Below are 18,634 nucleotides of genomic sequence, written 5' to 3'. Positions count from 1 at the left end.
AATGTATTTGTCAAAATAAGGGATCAGAAAGGCACTTGCTATTGATCGCCCCTCTTCACCTTCTAAGCGGTGAATTTGAGAGTAATGAGTAATGGTGAGATATAAGAGACAACAGTAGATTGGTGCAACATCATTTAACATTATCAGGATGTATGTGGGCAGCTGCAGTGCGGCTCTGCTCCAAAATCTAGTGAGCTGCCTACAAGCAACTGTCTGATGAAGCATCAAAAAATTAAAAACGTGAACATTTACATTTACATTTATTCATTTGGCAGACGCGTTTATCCAAAGCGACTTACAAGTAGTTTCATACAGTGGCACATTACTGCAGAGCAATAAGGGGTAAGGTGCCTTGCTCAAGGGCCCTTCAGTCATGACCTGCTGGCACTGAGATTAGAACTGGCAACCTTCTGATCACAAGCCCAACGCTCTAACCATTAGGCCACAGCTGACCCAATACATGTGCACTATGTCAACAAATAGACTTGACTTTGTTCAAACCATGCTCAGTTTTTCACAGACTGTCGAAAGCTTGAACGGACATGTCTTCAGAAGGTTTGATGATATATATATATATATGACGTCTATGTTTTTAAACAAAGCTTATCAGAGACTGGTTGAACAAAAAAAGCACATGCCTCACGGATGATGGAAAGCCTTACGTGATGAATAATGTTTTGTGACAGACATTCATCTTAAGGAGCTCTCCATTAGATTAGAGTGGTGTGGACTTCCTGACTGTGAGAGTAGACAAACATGAATGCATTTAACACACGCAGCAGTTCTTCTGCTGTGCTAAGCACCTCCTACAGATGCTTTCAGCTAATGGTATTTGTGCTAAGTGGAAAAATGGGGTTTGAAAAAAATTGGGTTTTCGATGTCTGATACCGACAGTGAAAAAGCAATGTTGCCACAAATGTAGATAATGCCAATGTAAATGGGTAGTTGACAAATAAATCATAATCAAAATGATATTATATTTTAAAGTAACATAATGACTAGAAGTCTGCTTTCTAAACAGTAAAGTATTTTGTCAAAAAAGATTTGTTTCGCTCAAATACATTTTCTTTGACATGGCTTATTTCTTTGCAACTGAACAAATTTCATATCTCACCACCTCAGATGATACGTTTTAAAGGGAATGTCGATCGGTAAATCTTTTATTTTTGTAGTACAAATATCTAGAATTGTTAGATCAAGATGCACTTTTTTGACAAGAAAGGTGACCTAAGATATTAATTCTCTTTTTAAGGAGAAAAATATAAGAATTGAGTAAGCTTATGGTAAAAACAAGAAAAAAAAACTTGGCAGATTTTGCTTGTTTTTACCATAACTTATATTATTTTTCATAAAACAAGACTAAATATCTTAGATCACTTTTCTTGTCAAGTAATTGTATATTGATTTTGCGGTGTAGATTTATAGCTCAATTCAATGATAAGAAAAATCTAAATATTGTCTGACTCTAACAGCCACAGTGATCTCGATGTGGAAAAAGGTAACCTGCTGTCACAAAACATTCCGTATCCATAGTCTTTTCACTCCAAACCAGTCTGTTAATGAATCACCATGTGAACCACATATAAAAAATTTATTGTACAATTTTTAATGTTTAACTAATAAGCCCCCAAGCCCAAATAAAAAGTACTAAGCATCACTAACAGACTGTTAAGAAACCAGAATCACAACCAGATCCAAAATCAATTCTTTCCAACAACATACCACCCACACATGATGTTAAACAACATGGGGAAATCAAATCAAATGCATTTCTTCTCTGAGATTTCCTCCATCAATCACTGCCACTGCTGTCATTTTCCATGATAGAAAACAGCAGAGGAGGAACAACAATGGGAAATGCAGTCAGGCTCAGTCCATGTCATGTTAGAGCTCCAGAATGCCAGCAAGTCCCTCAAGAGCTCCATTTGTGAATGCAGACGGAGCTCGGGGGCAAGTGTGAGTGGCTTCCTGTGTCTGAATCAAGGTTTTCCTGAGGTGGGAGGGGGAAGTCTCCGATCTCTAGCAACGCTCTCTCACACTGGCACAGGGGGTTCTGTGTTAGGACGTGTAAATACAACAACCCTTCCAGGGCTCTAGACTGTAACCAAAATGCTCGCAAGGTTTGAGGTAAAATTTCACAGGGTTGGCATTAGTGCGAGTGCGTACATTTTTTTTTTTGCCCCGCCAAAGATTTATTTGAACATTTAATGTTATTTGAGTGGTGAACAACATGTTGTGATAAGTGCAGGAAAGAGTGACCAGAGCGCTCCAGACTAAAGTGTGTATGTTTGACTTCATTCGTTGTTGCGCAGACCAAACGGCATAAAAGAACAGATGGCTCCATATGCTTATAAAACGTTCTCACGGAACATTGATGTCGTAATCTGACCATTCTGTGCAGCGCGCAATGAAGCCGCACATGTCGGTCTCTCTTCATCACACTTTAATCAAAAGCAAGGTCGGAAGACATAATACATGTTTCACGTGACTCATTCTTAGAATATTTTTACCTGAAGTTTATTCATTGGGCTTGCAAGTGTTAAAGCCGCAAATATGAAGTGGTCAATAGCCGACTATTAAAAATAACAGAGTGACAAATTAATAGAATGATTCATCAACTGAGGTCATTATGCAAGGTCATTATGATTACTATAAAAAAAGGGTGCGACTTAATTGTAAGTTGGTGGCAAAAAGGAGTAGAGGTCGACCGTTTGATCAGAAGATTTTGGGAAGTTTTTAATGAATCTGCATCAGCCGATTGTACCACAAATACAGGCCGATTAACAGGCAGGTGCATCTGTGAGCAGCTAAGCTTTGTTGTGGAACACGTGACGAACAGAGGCAAACAGATTACCAGCGGCATAACACTGTGATGCGCCAGTCTGCATGCTAACTTTTTAAGACTTAAATGATTTTTATCCTTCATTTTGTGTCTAGCCTTATATATTTCATTGATTAAATATGATGCTACTTGAAAATGCAAGTAACTTTTTGGAACTCTTAACTACACATAGTTTAGGTTACATGTATGAACGGGTACCAAATCCTTGTGACAAGCCCAGCGGCTAAATTATTACAGTTAACTCTTGACGTTATCAATACTGTTTCTGTACCAGAGAATTTCTAACACTCTGAGGCACAATTTATAACGTTTAATTCAATATCACTTCTAATCACTTAATTCGATTTTATGAGATGGTGAAAAAAAAAAATAATCAGCCTCAAAAATCGGCATCAGCCAGAGAAAACCCAATATCGGTCGACCTCTAGTCTAGAGCTCTGCCTACACATGCAGTCCTGACTACACTGACGCTCTTTCATCAACAGTTCAATATCACCAGCAAACCCCAGGAGTGATGGGGGCAATTTATCGCTTCATTCAGGTCCCATCTCTGATATACCTGAGAGACTGCGGCTGAGAATATTCTAATATAAATTGAACTTTTTCGTTTCTTGCTTTTAGATGCTTTAATTCATTTCCAAACTTGGAGAGCAGCTCTTTCCTATACCTACCAAATCTCTCATATTCAGCTTCAAATTCAACCGGATATCAAACTCTCCAAGCATATAGAAAAAACTAAATAATCTTCCTTAAGTCACAAATGTTATTAACGCCAGTGCAAACTCACAACAATGGATTGTGAGAAATCCGGCTTAAGGAAGCAGACAGATCTTGTCCTCCACTATGTGCAGAAATACCACGAAACATTTTGATCTCAACAGAGTTTCTGATCCCAAGTTTCATTTATACTTACCTGACTGAACTGATTGAACGATCCAGACTGAAAAACTTGCTCAAGAGCGATTAAATGCCAGAAACAGAACGAAACATGGCTGAACAGCTGAATCCATCGATGGGAATGGTTCAAACAGGCAAAGGTGATTTGTATTCGATAAAGACAGGACAGAACAGCATATTTATTTCATAAAAAAGCCATAAAAAAACAGAGGTCTTGGATCCTTATAGATCCTTATATTTTTTTTAAGAAATGGACATCAAGCCTGAACTCCACTGCAACGATTCCTGATATTCTGCTTAGCGTTGTTGCAAACTACTGGTCAACTTCACACATTCCTTTACAAGGAGAGAGAATGAAAGCGTGTCATTGTAATGGAAATGCAAGTACTCAACTGTGTCAACTAGATAACTTAAGACGTCTGCCGCACCTGTAACGTGAGCTCCAGGGCAACGCTGACAGAAATAGGACATTCTGCCTAAACACGATCCCATATAAATGTATCCGTCCCACTTTGACCTTTTAGTGAATGACGAGTGGAAAAGAAAAACAGGAACAAGAGATTGGGTTGTTTCCGATTTACAATACTATAGTGTATCGATTTTAGGAAGACATTTTGGCGATAACTAATTCCTTAGACGATAGTTGGTTGTTTGTCAATGAATGTTCCAAATGAATATTACAAACGTTCCTTACGCATTTCTTCGTGCAAGACAGATAGCAATGCATGCGGCTTAGGCTTTTCCACATGCAAGACAGAGATTGTAATGTACGAGTTTTCTGCAAGTGAGATAACTTTTAATGCACGCGATTCCAGAGAGAGTTTATAATGGGCGTGGTTTGAGTTAGGGAGCTTGAAATGCGCGTGGCTCCCGGTTTTCCTTGCAGGAACCTTTCAAACTTTCTTTTCTCTGTAGAAAATTCAAACTCTTGCATCGCATGTCCAAACATAACAGACATCATTGGTGTAATTTTTGGTTTAAATTATAGATTCATCTTATGATACATTCTTTTGCCTCTTTCATTTTGAAGCTTGTTTAGATCATGTTTGAATCAACATGAGGGTAAAAGACACATTTCAATTTGGGGTGCACGGTTCCTTTAACTACGCATAATAATGAAGCTGAAGCACAAGCAATGCTGCACACAAGCAACAGAACTGCTGAAATATGGAGCGTGATGAAATGTCCTGATGACAAGCAAAACTATTGAGGTGACCAATGTTCTAGAGGAAGTGTTGGGAAAGAAAATGATAACCTGATGATGTCTGTAAACATCAGGTCGATGGCCATCTTTATGACACGGGCAGTAAGTCAATGAGCTATACAGCCACCTGCTATTCTGATCTCTAGAACGTTGAGTTCTTCTAGCAGCTGGTGTGTATGTGTGGTCAGTCCTAACGTGCGGTGAGGATTACTATTTATGGTTTCTGTTAAAACAGGCAAAAACTAGTGCAGGTAGACTGAGAAAGAAGACATGAGGGGAGGGGGATTCACCGGAATGTGGAGGAGACTTGAACCCCATGGATAGCCAGACTTGTCTTCAAAGAACAGACTGACTTTTTGCATACTGTGTATTGGGATTTCATCTAAACAAACCATCTGCAGTTTGATTGATATTAACAATAAAGAAACATGATTTTTGAACATTTTTAAAAACGGAGTTCTCTAATTTCATTAGAACGTGATCGCAAGTGACCAGAGGTACGACAGCCCTGTGAAGAAGGGATGTGAAGGGACACATACGTTTCCCATTCCTTACTCATAAATGCCTCGTCCATTAAGGAAAACCCACCCGGGATCACCAGAGACTCACGGTGCAGAGGCAGGGGCGTGTATAAACAAGGCGACTATGATTAATTTGATTCACAATAGTTTCAAAACGAACTGAAAATCTTTTTGCACTTTTTAATAACACAGCGATCTCTAACGTTGTTTGTGGATCTGATTCTGCAAAGATGCATTTCTTGCATCTGTCACTCAAACAGTGTCATTGTTACTGACTGGACATATGAACATAAACATTTGTCTGTACTAATAACTTTTTTTTATTACAGTATTACAGTTCAAGTTCAGAGAACACATGTACGTCGCGTTGACGCCACAATAATGGTAATTAGTACATATCACCTGGCAAGTGAAAAAATATTATGACGTTTTTTTTTTACGAGACTGGCCGTCAAAATGGCAGACAATGAAAAAGTCTAGTCCTCTGGTCCGGGCATCCTTTGACATCACACAGTGGTGGCGTGCCCACAGAATGGAATGTCGAGCTTTGTCTGTGCATCTCTGGTACACCTTCTGAGAGGACAGTTGGTCAGCTTTTGTGGGCAGAGTTTAGAGAGACTAGAACTGAAATTTTGGTCAATCAGCCTCAACATGCATTCCTTAATGGATGATGGCTTATGTGAAAGACACTTTTTAATGAACTATTTTGTTTTAGGCAAACAGATTACAATTACATTCTGCAGTCAGTTACTCCATTGATTTAGGGACAGGGGTCAATCTTTTTTTTCTCAATATTATTTTAAGTCAGTTTATGCAATAGTAAAAAAAATTGGCTAATTAAATAGAAGAAATAGAAAAACATGTCCGGTGTTCGGCCAAGCGTTTAAATTTTATTCGGCTTCTGCCAAGAATTTTCATTTCGGTCCATCAATGTAATCATTTTCCAAAACACTTATTCAAACATCCCTAAAGATAAAACATTTCTATCTATTAGTCCTGCTAGAAACTGAGTGGCTGACATTATGAAAATATACTAAACCTTAAAATGAATCCTCTTTATTGATGGGTAGAAAGGTATAGCAAAAACAAATCTGAGGTGAAGACATGAAATTAATTAAAAAGCAAGTACAAGCCATCACCTTTTTTAAAGTACTGACCTTAAGCTGACATTTCAACTGCTTATTTAGTCATTACCAGATAATGGGCGCTTTCATTGCGTTTAAATGAAAACCTCTAAACATCTTTCATGATAATTGATGAATGTTTAGAACCAATAGAAGAAGAAATTATCAGTAACCTGTGTCTGCGGCATGGAGAATAGGTGCACGCTGTGTTGCAGGTCAAAGATAATTGGATTCAAGCAACAAACATAAAAACAGAGCCGACAGGCTGACAAAGAGAGCAAACAAGTGCTGGGTAAACCTCCACAAGAACTGAATGGCTGTTACTGAGGAGCATTCCAGCAGAATGGGAGCTCGGCCAAGCTGAGGAATGTTTCCACACAATCCTCACGACTCTCACGCTCTCCTGTACAAAAATATTTTATTTGAGCAAAGAAGGTTTCAAACATTCAAGACATGCAGGTCGTATCTCAGCACACAAGGTACTGGTCTTTTTACTGATAGCTAAATGTGTGTATTACTTGGAAATTCGACAAATATTTAGTAAAAAGAAGAAATGTGCTGCTTTTAAGGTCAATGGAGAATCGGGCTGAGATTAAGACCTGAGTAATACTGTGGTGGAATCATAGTATACCAATGGGTACCATTCACATACCATGACACGTCAATGAACTTGAATGAAAACCATGGAAATTACTTTGAAACAATGAAACTATAGTAAACATTCAGCACAGCAATGTATTCAAAGTAAAACCCCAATCACATCCTCAGAAATGCCTGACGTGTTTTCTCAATGAAAAGCTGTGCAGTGTGGGCAAACACTGAAGAATACAGTTTATCTGAAATTTTAATTTCAAATGCCAAGGTCATCTTCAGCATCACTGGTTTGGTGTATTTAATGCTAAATGGAAAAAAAATGTTTCATGCATTTAACTGACTTCATAAACTGCGATATGAGAGACATTTAACAGCTCATATTGATGGTGCTTAAATATGAAGGCTAAAAGAACAAAGACATAAAATTTGATTATAACAGCTGCAGTTTTGATGAACCGGGTGTGCAAAAACTATACAAACTACCGAGCACTAGCGTTCTTTGTGCTTATTTAAAGTTCAGAAGATGTGGTTGCAGGCATGTGATTAGCCAAGAACAAAAAATAAGGAAGATATATTACATGTATTTTTTCGAAACACAAGAACAAACTATTATAATTACCAATTTTGGAAATATCAGTACAATTTTCTTTAGTTTAACAGTCACCTAAACAATATTTAATAAAATAGGTCGATGCTTTGTGCAAATGTCTTATGCCAATGTAAAATAAGATGGCATTAACAAATGGCAGCCCTTGAGTAGTTTATATTAGGAAAACTTTTAGTTGTATTGTTATCGGCCATAATTCATTGAACAATAATTGAACACAAAAGGTAAAGAATCCTGTGGCATCAGGAGATTTCCTGTATGGAAATCCACTAGACGCATCTACTTCATTCATACAGCGTTTGTCCGCATTAATTATGTAATCAAGGTACTTGCAAACGCTGCATGTTGCAGTTTTAGTTCATTTAAATACATGCATTCAGCAGTGACTAGATCAGCCCTTTGTACAGTTTCAAGCCATTAAATCGCAGAATGCCCTATTTTAGTCTCTGTATATAGATAATGTTATAATGTTAATCATATAATATAGCCATCTCAACTTCCAGACTCAGGATTTAATGTATACGTTACAAATCGTTGTTCAGTTCGCCACTCAATTAAAAATAACACCACACGCTTTTTTGTCACAGATTCTGCCATACATACTACTGATAGATAAAGATAACTCACAAATTCTGCTTTATGAGTGAAGCAGTCATGCACAAGCGCGTGCATGACGTAGAGAACGTAGACAGGACCCTGTGTAGCATAAATCGACAGAACACCGCCTGTATGATGACGCACACATCCCCACCCTCCAATCTTATCACAAATTAAAATCAATTGAATTTATGCAATTTACGCAGGTGTTCACAGTGAGGTCCAAAAATATATGGAAAACAAATCACAGAGCTGAACATTTCAGAACATTCGTATTTTACAAATGCCTTTTTACACTGCAAATTGAGAGTGCACCTCAAGTCAACATCAACACACTTTTAATGTATCTTAATATACAGGACTCAATCCAACTAGGGCAAGACAATGAATAAAAAAGGATATCATCTGCATTGCAATGACTTAGCAAAGCATCTCAATCAATCCAAATCATTGTGCAAATATTTTTCCCAAAGCTGACAGTGAAACTGTTCAACAGGCACCGGTTGGGAATGTGACGATGCCAACTATGTACTTTAAACAAAGTCTCAACTAAACACCAGAGAGCCCTTGATTAACTTTACACATTACATAATTGAAGCAAGCTAAACAGCATCATTCGTTCAACAATTAGCTGTCTCTCAACGCCCTTATCAATTAAACACTCTAGACTGCATACAACCCGTATCTCTTTCGCGAAGTTGAGTATCACGCGGCGCTACTTGACAGAGTAATCCTTCAACAAATCCCTCCTCAAACATTTTCACACTGGCTGTTTTTCCTAATTGATAAACCCCCACAGGGGCGCTATTACGCCAGCGCCTAGCACAAATCCTCGCAAACCATCACCAGGCAAGTCTCTCAAAGAATCGACAGACACCAGCGGTTCGTGTGATGTGCTAACAGAACCCACGTTCGTTGAGTGAAGCGAGATAAAATAGACTGCTGGATGTTGCTTTGGGGGCCCGAGAAAAGGAAGATTTTGTCCCAGGAAACACATGCACGAAAGCACACCTTTAAGCCCATTATTTACTGATTTTGATTTTTGGCCGCAAAATTATTTTAGAGGATTATTTATTGATTTTAGACATGTTTGTCCCATTTTTTGTTTGCCATTTTATTCGTAACGTCTGCTAGCAAAATTAAACTTATCCCAATAACCAATAGCCAATTTATGTGTAAAAATTGAATTTTGAAATAAATTCAATGCTTTTCCGTGGCATGGTTAAAAAACAATCAAGACTGAATAGTTCTCCCTCGCAAGCAACATATTCAGCCCCAATCTAATGGCACTTTACTGATTGCTTATCGACATTACCCATCTGTAAGTAATGACTGAGGCATGCATGACTTATCAACTCACTGTAAGCACACTCAATAAACACAGAGGAGGATTGAGAACAGCTTGGCGGTAATTTTAAACAAACATTAAACAAAGAAAACCTATAATTCCTCTTGTCTATTGAGGTCTCAAAACCATTTGAGCTGTGCACTACATTGTTATATAGTGATAATACAATATAGCGGACAGGCCAATTTGAGATTAACGATATCATCAATAATTGTAATATAAATCCAGTATTAAGTGTTATTTACAAACCATTTTGTGTAAATGAGATTTGTTAAATTCAGCTATATACACAAAATTTTCATCTTGCATTATATATATATTGGCATTACATTGGCCATACGGAAACCTGCTTGGCCATCAAAGTACTAATCTTCACAGTAAGTGTACTTGCAGCGGAATGACAGTGTTCTTTCCCAACAAAATACAGCTATATATTTTTTTCACCTGAGTTAGCTAATAGCTATAGGGTTCATTTCAGTGCTGGTACCTAGTAACTGCACAGTTACACAATAAGTACATAGCATGTACATTACAGACACACAAGCGTGGCATGGTCTGAAGTTAACTTCCGGTATGCGTCCATCGGTCTGGCTAGTAATATAACAATTTATTTTATATTTAACTTACATTCAAATTTTACTGTATATTGATTGTATTAAATTAAAACTACTCGGCAGTTATTGGTTCTTTGCAAATGTGTAGCTGTCACGATATAAGATTTTCCCTTCACACTTATTGTGGCCAAAAGAATGAATGATAATTGAATGATTTTATCCCCATTTCTATTGAAATGTTTTAGTAAAGTTAAATAAGTCAAATTCGTTTTTGACCACTAATCATGCTCAAAATAGAGTAAAGGGGAAAGACAATTTGTACATATTGTGGCTCTTTAAGCAAAAAGTAAAAGAGAAGTTGAATTATTGACAATATTGTCATATGTGTTGTATTAAAATAATATTGATAATCATAGTTATTGTGAATACAAGTTATATTGTGACAACCCTAACAGCAACAGTTTTGTAAGAGAACCAAAACAATTCTGAACGTCAAGTAAACTTTTTTCTGAAGTTTTAATGGCTTTCCTTTCTAGGTAGGATGCTCACTAGGGTTTAAGACAGCCAGAGAAATCAATGACACTAGAACGCTGATCTCCTTCACGCAGAGCTGGATTAGTGACGCTTTTGGTTTATAACAACACTGGTGGCTAACGTTACTGAAACAGCTCTGTTTATTTCATTGCACGCTAAAAGTCTAAAAGAATCAACATTATGATGACTATCGATGACAGCTAAACACACTTTAATGTGCATTACAGCCAAGGTGCGAGTTTAACTGCAAGTCCTCCGTATGATCCGTTACTAATGATTCAAAAGGGACGTTCAAACAATTCCTGCTTTGCTGACATCATCGTGCACTCGCGATGTACCTGACCGCATATTCGATTCACGATTCGATTCAGTGATCGCAGTTCATCTTTGCTGCTAAATATTTGATGCACAGGAACAAGTAGGCATTTCAAGATTCAGAATGAGAAATCGCTCACGAAACGTGTACTGATCAAAAACCGACAGCTTGATTACGCGCATGTATACCAGCAGCTTTCGCAAGCATTGCGCTAACTTACCTGTGCAGTCTCCATAATGCACTCGCGCAATGACAGCATCAACTGCGATGTTCGTCGAAATATTCGCCTTTACTTTACAGCCGTATTACACTTGTACTACATTTTTCAAGCAACGGCGTAATAATCGCGTCGCAGATCATTTAGATAAAGCCGTAAAAAACAGTAATGTATTAAACGAGACGGATCTGGTTGGCAGCATTAAACTGAGTATATTTGCGATGAGGGGAAGAAAATAATACATAGGGAAGGATACTGTTGTAATTCTGTGAATTAGAAAGAACACTGTGAATAGAAGGGACACGCATTAAATACACAGCCGACGGGCTTATTTTTATTACTGCCCACGGCCATGCCCCTTGCCGGCATTGGCACTTTAAAGATTAGTAATCTTCACCATTTAATACACAACATAATCTAAAAGCATTGCAGATATCTGATGAGATGGGTTTCCTGTTAAGGTTCTGTACAACACTGCTGTGTTTATCAGTTCATCTCAACTGTGACTGGCCCGCGTATAGAAAAAATGTATGAAAATAGATTTGATAATACCTATTAAAATCCACCCGTCTAACAGTATTAACTTCTAACCTACCTCTAAAAGATCTTGAGCAGTTAAACCCAGACTTCGATGCAGATCCGCGGTGACTCCTGCACAAACTGAATAAACTTTGCCCCCGCTTTTCCTTCGTCTTCGCTGGCTAACACACTTGCTAGCGTCCGCTGCGATCTCTCCGCGATCTCCTTCAATCGCGGAACCCTCGCGATAATATCTCAGCCTGTGGATGTGAAAAGCGTTACCGCTAAAAGCAGGTGTTGATAACCACTGCTGCAGATTTCAGATAAAGTTTAAATTCATCGACTCCCGTCCAGCGCCATCTTTCCCGCGGGGCACGCCGGGTAATCCTCAGGAATCCTGACGCGACGCGATGAGTTCGTCACGCGTGTTGGAATTTGGGATGAGACAGACGGCAGGAGCGTCATGTAACTTTCTTCCAGCAATACGTGCAGTTACACCTATACAAAAGAAAAGTAATGGTATCAGAGGGCAATGGCTTGGTGCTTTGATTTGATCACGTGTTATTTGACAGGGAATGTCCAAAAATATTGTATGTCTGTGCTTCCATGTCAAAAATATCCAGAACCCTCTTTTGCAACTAAAAACTCGTTTCTTAAATAGGAACTTTAATTTTAAGTACATCTTTGCACATCTTTGAAAAGCAATTAGCCTACATACACTGTAATTAACAACAGTTTGTATTTACTAATCTACTAAATATAAATTATGGTTGTTTGTTTCCTTTTTAAATGGACTCGCGCGCCTGCCCCGGTGTCTTTAAATATAAAATAATTTGTTGAAACAATGTACATGAATATTCATTTATATTAATGTTTTATTGTACATTCATTATATTAAATGAAATAAAAACTACCCAACAGTTATTGATTGTTTGAGGAGGTATACCGGAATTTAAATTTGGCCCATGCACGTATTTAGTTGACGCTGTAATCGTCTATATTAACTCTAAAGCTATAGGGTTGTTGTAGCAAACGTCACTGCCTGTAACATAAAAAACAACGTTAAAACACATACTGTATCACATCCTCAAGTATTTGAATAATGAAATAGAATTGTGTTTGAGATTAATACATTTAGCGTCTCATTTTTGAGCCACTCGCTGTCCACCTTGAGGACAAACTTACATACATACACACATCGAAATTATTGCTAAAGTTCCGTTTTAACGACTTAGCAAGTAGTTTTATAAGAATATATCTAACTTTGACCTATGTCATACATTTGTAACATTCAAATTGAGGTCTCGACGCTACACGATATCTCCTGGAGAGAAATGTCGGCACCAGATGGCAGTCATGGGCGCTAGTTTGCCTCCTTGCTAAGAGTATGTTTGTAAAGCTAATTGCATCATCAATGGGAGTGTGCTGAGATCTGGCCAAAAGTCATTGCGAAATACTGACTCCTGGTTTCTCTGTGCAAATTCTTATTGTTCAAAAAAGAAAATCTGCTCTAATTTCTCCTATACTTCCCTTTCATGTCTTGTATCAGTAGCCAGACCAACAATCTCTATCCATCCCTTTAAGGTGAGGGAAAGCGAAGAGAGATCAAATAAATGAAGCCCTTCTCCCGCACTGTTTGAGTGTAACAGAGCATTTAAAGGAGAACTCTGTTCACTGAAGTAAAGAGTCCCTCTGTGAGATGAGGTGCTGTTGTTGTTTCAGGACGAGCGGCTTTCATCTGACAGCCAGTGTCAGTTTTAGGTTGAATACTAATGCTGAACCAGTCTGTTACAGAGGCAGACAGCTGACCTCAGAACAGCCGGCACAAAGCATGTGCTTCTAAGGGGTCATGGTCTACTTGCCCCAGACCTCCTGCTGCCTTGTATCGGAGAGCTGTGAAGGCAAACATTTGCATTTCAAGCGCAGAGGAGAGACTTCAAATGACTCAAACCATGATTCATTCTGAGTACACCTGTGGTCATGATGCTGCCAGTGCCTATACACACATTCAAGCATATCTCTTAAAATCTACACCAACACAGCTATGCCCATGTATATACCATGAGAATAAAATGGTTTCTTAATTATAATTCTATAATTGTTTCTCATTTGAAAAAAGACAACAAGTATGATCGCACAGTGAACCAGCAGGTGCCAAGTAAACCAGAAGACTCTTGATGAAATATCTCATGTGTGATTCAATGAAACCACATACTTGACCACTTACCTGAAATTACTACATGTAGATTAATAAAGTGTTGGAAAATGCTTTTTGGGAAATGATTACGTAAAATAATAAAAGGACTTTCTGACCATTGTCAGTCAAATGGCCTCTTGGGGGGGCCTTGGCCAAAGAAAGCAGCCAAAGTTCCAAGACCTGGCTACTGAAGAAATGTTAAAGCAAATCAATAAGACCCATACTGTAATATCTGTGGAAGACTATTAAACCTCATATATTCACATTTTTACAGTACATTTATTCGTAAGATATATAACATACTGTATATTAAAGAAATGTCATTTTGTTTTTTGGATTGTGACATTATTTCACACAAAATGTAACAAAATATATTTATTCAGAACTTCAAATGTAGTGCAACCAATCACACATTCCTTACAATTCAAGTCATATGTCATTATTGTAAAAAATATACAGTGTACATATATTTGACTTTTAATAGCGAAGTACATCATGATAGTACCTGATTTACTTTGTCTGACCTGATCTGATACTTATCCTATAATTGCAAAGATTATTTAAATAATTAAAAAATCTGGGAACATTATGAGAATGGTTGGACAAAGGGGTTGGGATGGGTTTCTTTTGGGCTGAAATGACCGGGACATGTTTTATTCAGATGATAAATGATACCAAATGCAAAGCATCATCTACTGTCAGCATTTACAAACACGTTAGTCATCTGCTGGTTACAGTCAAAGGATACATTAGGAGTCTGGTTTGTTTTGAGTGAAAAGTGCATACTCAGAGAAATAAGGGTGGTTGTAACTATCTAGCCTTTATGTTTGGTAAACATCATTATGAAACATGAAACCATAGCGGTAACCAAACTGTAAAAATAACAATGAAGCACACTGATGCAGGCTGCAGGCTGAACTGCATGTGATTTAAGAACATGAGCCTGCTAAAAGCATACAAGACTATGCATCTAAGATTTGTTGGTATAAGTTGTAATTTGATGTACCTATTAACAAATAAAGTTTAGTTCAATAGTTCATATTTGATGTACTTTATACGGGCTTTTTGCGTTGGTACAATTCATGACAATACCAAGAGACGCCACAAGGGGAGGATGTGCGCTAGTGATTTAGAGCCAAACAACACTGGTCAACTCACGTCATTTATGGTTCTCAGACATTCAGAATGTTATTTTATCTAATAATAAACCGATAGGGGAAACGGTGCTTGTAAGAAATATTGTACACACGGGTTTTTCAAATATAAAGGAAATTATGAATCAATACATTCAATCTGCTTTGACGTTTTTAAAATATGATTTTTTTCATATGAAAATGATTGTATTGCTTTTCTGTATGTAAACATGCAGTCTAATGTCGCTGGAAAAACGCCTCTTCATAATGTCAATAAACTGTATTTTTACAGTTTGCATCTACTTTATTAAATCAAATTATATAGCCTTTTTATTTACTAACAGCATAGAGCAATATGAACCAGCAGCTTGAACCAAAATCTTGAAACTCCCGTAATATACCTGCCCACACTGCAATGTTAAGCAGTAATATGTAGCTACTGTGTACATAAGCAACCGCTTCTCTCGAGGCAGTTTTTATATTATATTTCAATGTAATAAATAGGCCTACACATATACTATAACTGAATCTACAGTACATTATGGTAGACAGATATACTATTGTCAGTATATTTGTCCATTAATGTCTAAATGAATAATCTCACATTGTTTGAGATGATTTAGCCTCCTCGTGTTGCTTTGGAAACTCGCAGGTATATAATTTAGTATACACATATTTGATGTTGCAATAATGGGATCTAGATCCTTAAAAATGTAAAAAACTATACCATCCAAGCATATGGCTCCAACATATATGCTATGCATATTCTGGTGCAGTAAAATACAGTATTCCTCATACCACTACTGGTGTTGTCAATGACTTCAATGATTTGGCCTGTGACATTGATAATACATTCAGTATTAGTAGTCGATCACTTCAAAAACTCTGCTGTGGAGGATCATCACTTCTTACAGCTGAACTCACCCTCCTCAGAAGGTCACAGGCTGTCACATGCAAACACAAACTTATAAATAATAGATACACTAATAAAACAATCAAGTCAATTCATCATTGTTTGTCATGCTTCTGCCGCATCATGTCATGTTTCTCTTGGTTTAGTGGCAGGATCATGGCAGAGTCTCATGTTTTGTGTGGAGAGAGGCAGTTATGGCCTTCCATAAACTCTCTCCTGTCTCGTTATGCCCTACACCTGTTCCCCTCTTGATTTGGTCCCTTATTTAATGCCCTTGTGTCTTCTGTCTTGTGCTGGTTCATTGCGGTTTGTTTGGTGAGTTCCTCTGTGTTGTGTTAGTTTAGTTAGTATAGTATAGTATAGTATAGTTTAGTTTTGTAGTGTATGTTTAAAGTTAATTTTTGTCTTGTTTAAGTGTAGTTAGTTTTAGTCCTGTTTTGTCATGTTATTGTATCCATGTTTTGTTCTATTACCCCCTCGTGGGTCTTTGTTTTGTCATTATTAAATATCTGTTAACCCCTTACTCGCTGTCTGGACCTGGGTCCTCTGTCCGTGTCTCACCACCCGTGATCATGACAATTGCTAATGGTTCAAAGAAACACATAGGCCTACTGTATATCACATTGCTACAATCTTTTCTAATTTAATATTTATTTTTAATGTATCGCCACATAAGGTTCCAAAGCAATTGTACTGACAGGTACGGCCACCTTACGTACGTACACATTTGGGCGGTCTTAGTCAAATCATAACACAAACTGACATAGATTTGTGAGGGTGTGGTTACACGAAGCGTTTCAGGCAGGTCTGGGTGAGCATTCGCTTTTAGATAGAATGCATCTTTTGTTCCGACACTTTAATTTTAGCCATTTTACGTGTATAATACATGCATGGGCAACTTATAACACACCAAAGACACCGAAAAACATGTATTCACGCCATATGACCCCTTTAAGAGTGTATGTTTTATTTTAGAAATGTCGGGTTTTGTGTCCACATAACAGAAATCATTGTTGTTTGGTTACCAACATTTTTCGAAATATAATTTTCTCTCTGATTTATAATTTGGTAATATAAGTACCAAACTGGTCCCAAACAACACAAACACGTATTTACATTAAAATTGATTTATTGTAGGTAAAATAATGACCCTAAAAAACTGTCTAGTTCTTACTGAAATTGAATCTGTTATTGCAAGAATACAGAGGTGTCGAAAGTATGTTGAGTTGTGAATGCACAGACGTATTTTTTAGTCTGTTTAATAAGCAATCTTTCAGTCTTAAGAAGTCAAATGTTTTCTCTTCCTCATTAGTCGCTTGTTATCTCTGTATCCTCTCTTATCATCTCTTTTTGTCATATAATAATCAGTTGAATGGCTCTTTGTGTGAGCTAAAGATCAGACAGACGCTCATTAACTCTCATTAAGGCAACACTTGGCGTGTTCTCATCAGCTATCAGTAATCAGGGAACTGCTCCATTTTTGTTCCTCTTCTTTGTCCCGGTAGATTGCAGCCCTGCAGCCGTGCAGGCAGCTGCTTTCAGAAGAATGATGAGGCTATTTTTACAAGCAACAATGACAGACTGGTCGTTCTCAACAGGGACCTTAGAGACGGCCCCTCAACCTCAGCGTTCTTGCATTCCAACGCGTTGTAGCACAAGTGCGAATAAGCCAGTCATCGGGAAAGACAATACCCACACAAAGCAATTTTCCTGAGGACAATGCTGCGAAGAACGTCATGTCCATCACTCCCAGCGTACTACAGACCTCTGCAGCTGCCGTCTTTTGACCCCACTCCCTCCATTACAACCGTTGCTGTTATTTTAGAAGGTCTGTGATATTAGTCTGTCCAAAGGTCCCATCTCTAATGGAAAAATACGTTAGACTGCTCAGGTCAGCAGGACTGTGATATACACTGCTCATCTTTCAATATATAGGTGTTGACAGATGACAGCGTCGGTATAAAAGTCATCTTCTTGTACTTCAGACTTCAAAGGCGTAGAGCCCTATGTCACACTTGAAATAGCAGCTTGGTTTACCACCCTCACTGCATGGACTCCGGTCAGCGCACAGACACCAGATGCATTATGGAAACTCCTTGGGAGTGTTACAGTTGCTCAGGTGCAGCTGGAAAACAGCAACTTGATGTTTTATGAAACAGCGATGACTGGACATTTTTGTGAAATTGTGTATTCTGTTTACCTTTTACCTTCAGGATTAGACACAGTTTTCATTTGGTATGAAACTGCTGTTGTTAAAATTGCATTTTTAATGAAAATTGCACCACTTGCTGACGATTTTGTATCTTGAGGGGATACTTACAAAACCAGACTGAGACGAAGAAATTTGCATTGTGACATTGTTTGATGACACTTATTTAATGAACCTATTCTAATTAGTGTAATATTAAATATTTTTAGTAATGTAAACTAATGTGGAGTATTTGTACATCATGGTAGTATTTATAATACTTAGAACTATAAAGATACTACACAATTTTTTATTTAATGCTAAGCACC

At 37.8% G+C, this 18,634-nt stretch overlaps 1 protein-coding gene across 7 annotated transcripts in view; it reads right to left on the bottom strand.

The window, feature by feature from the left end:
• Window positions 1-12,311, bottom strand: part of tjap1 (tight junction associated protein 1 (peripheral)) — a gene marked incomplete at its 5' end in the record, with an annotated part of 75,440 nt that extends 63,129 nt beyond the window's left edge. For 2 of the 7 annotated variants that reach the window (XM_079473866.1, XM_079473871.1), the window contains one exon: window positions 11,951-12,264. Of the gene's footprint in view, window positions 1-11,950 lie in introns of all 7 variants that reach the window. The other 5 variants (XM_079473869.1, XM_079473868.1, XM_079473865.1 and 2 more) reach the window with 5 other exon arrangements.
• Window positions 12,312-18,634: the final 6,323 nt, after the last annotated feature.

The sequence above is a fragment of the Barbatula barbatula genome, assembly GCF_947034865.1.
Source record: "Barbatula barbatula genome assembly, chromosome: 14".
Taxonomy (NCBI): domain Eukaryota; kingdom Metazoa; phylum Chordata; class Actinopteri; order Cypriniformes; family Nemacheilidae; genus Barbatula; species Barbatula barbatula.
This window is presented reverse-complemented; position numbering and strand designations above follow the sequence as displayed.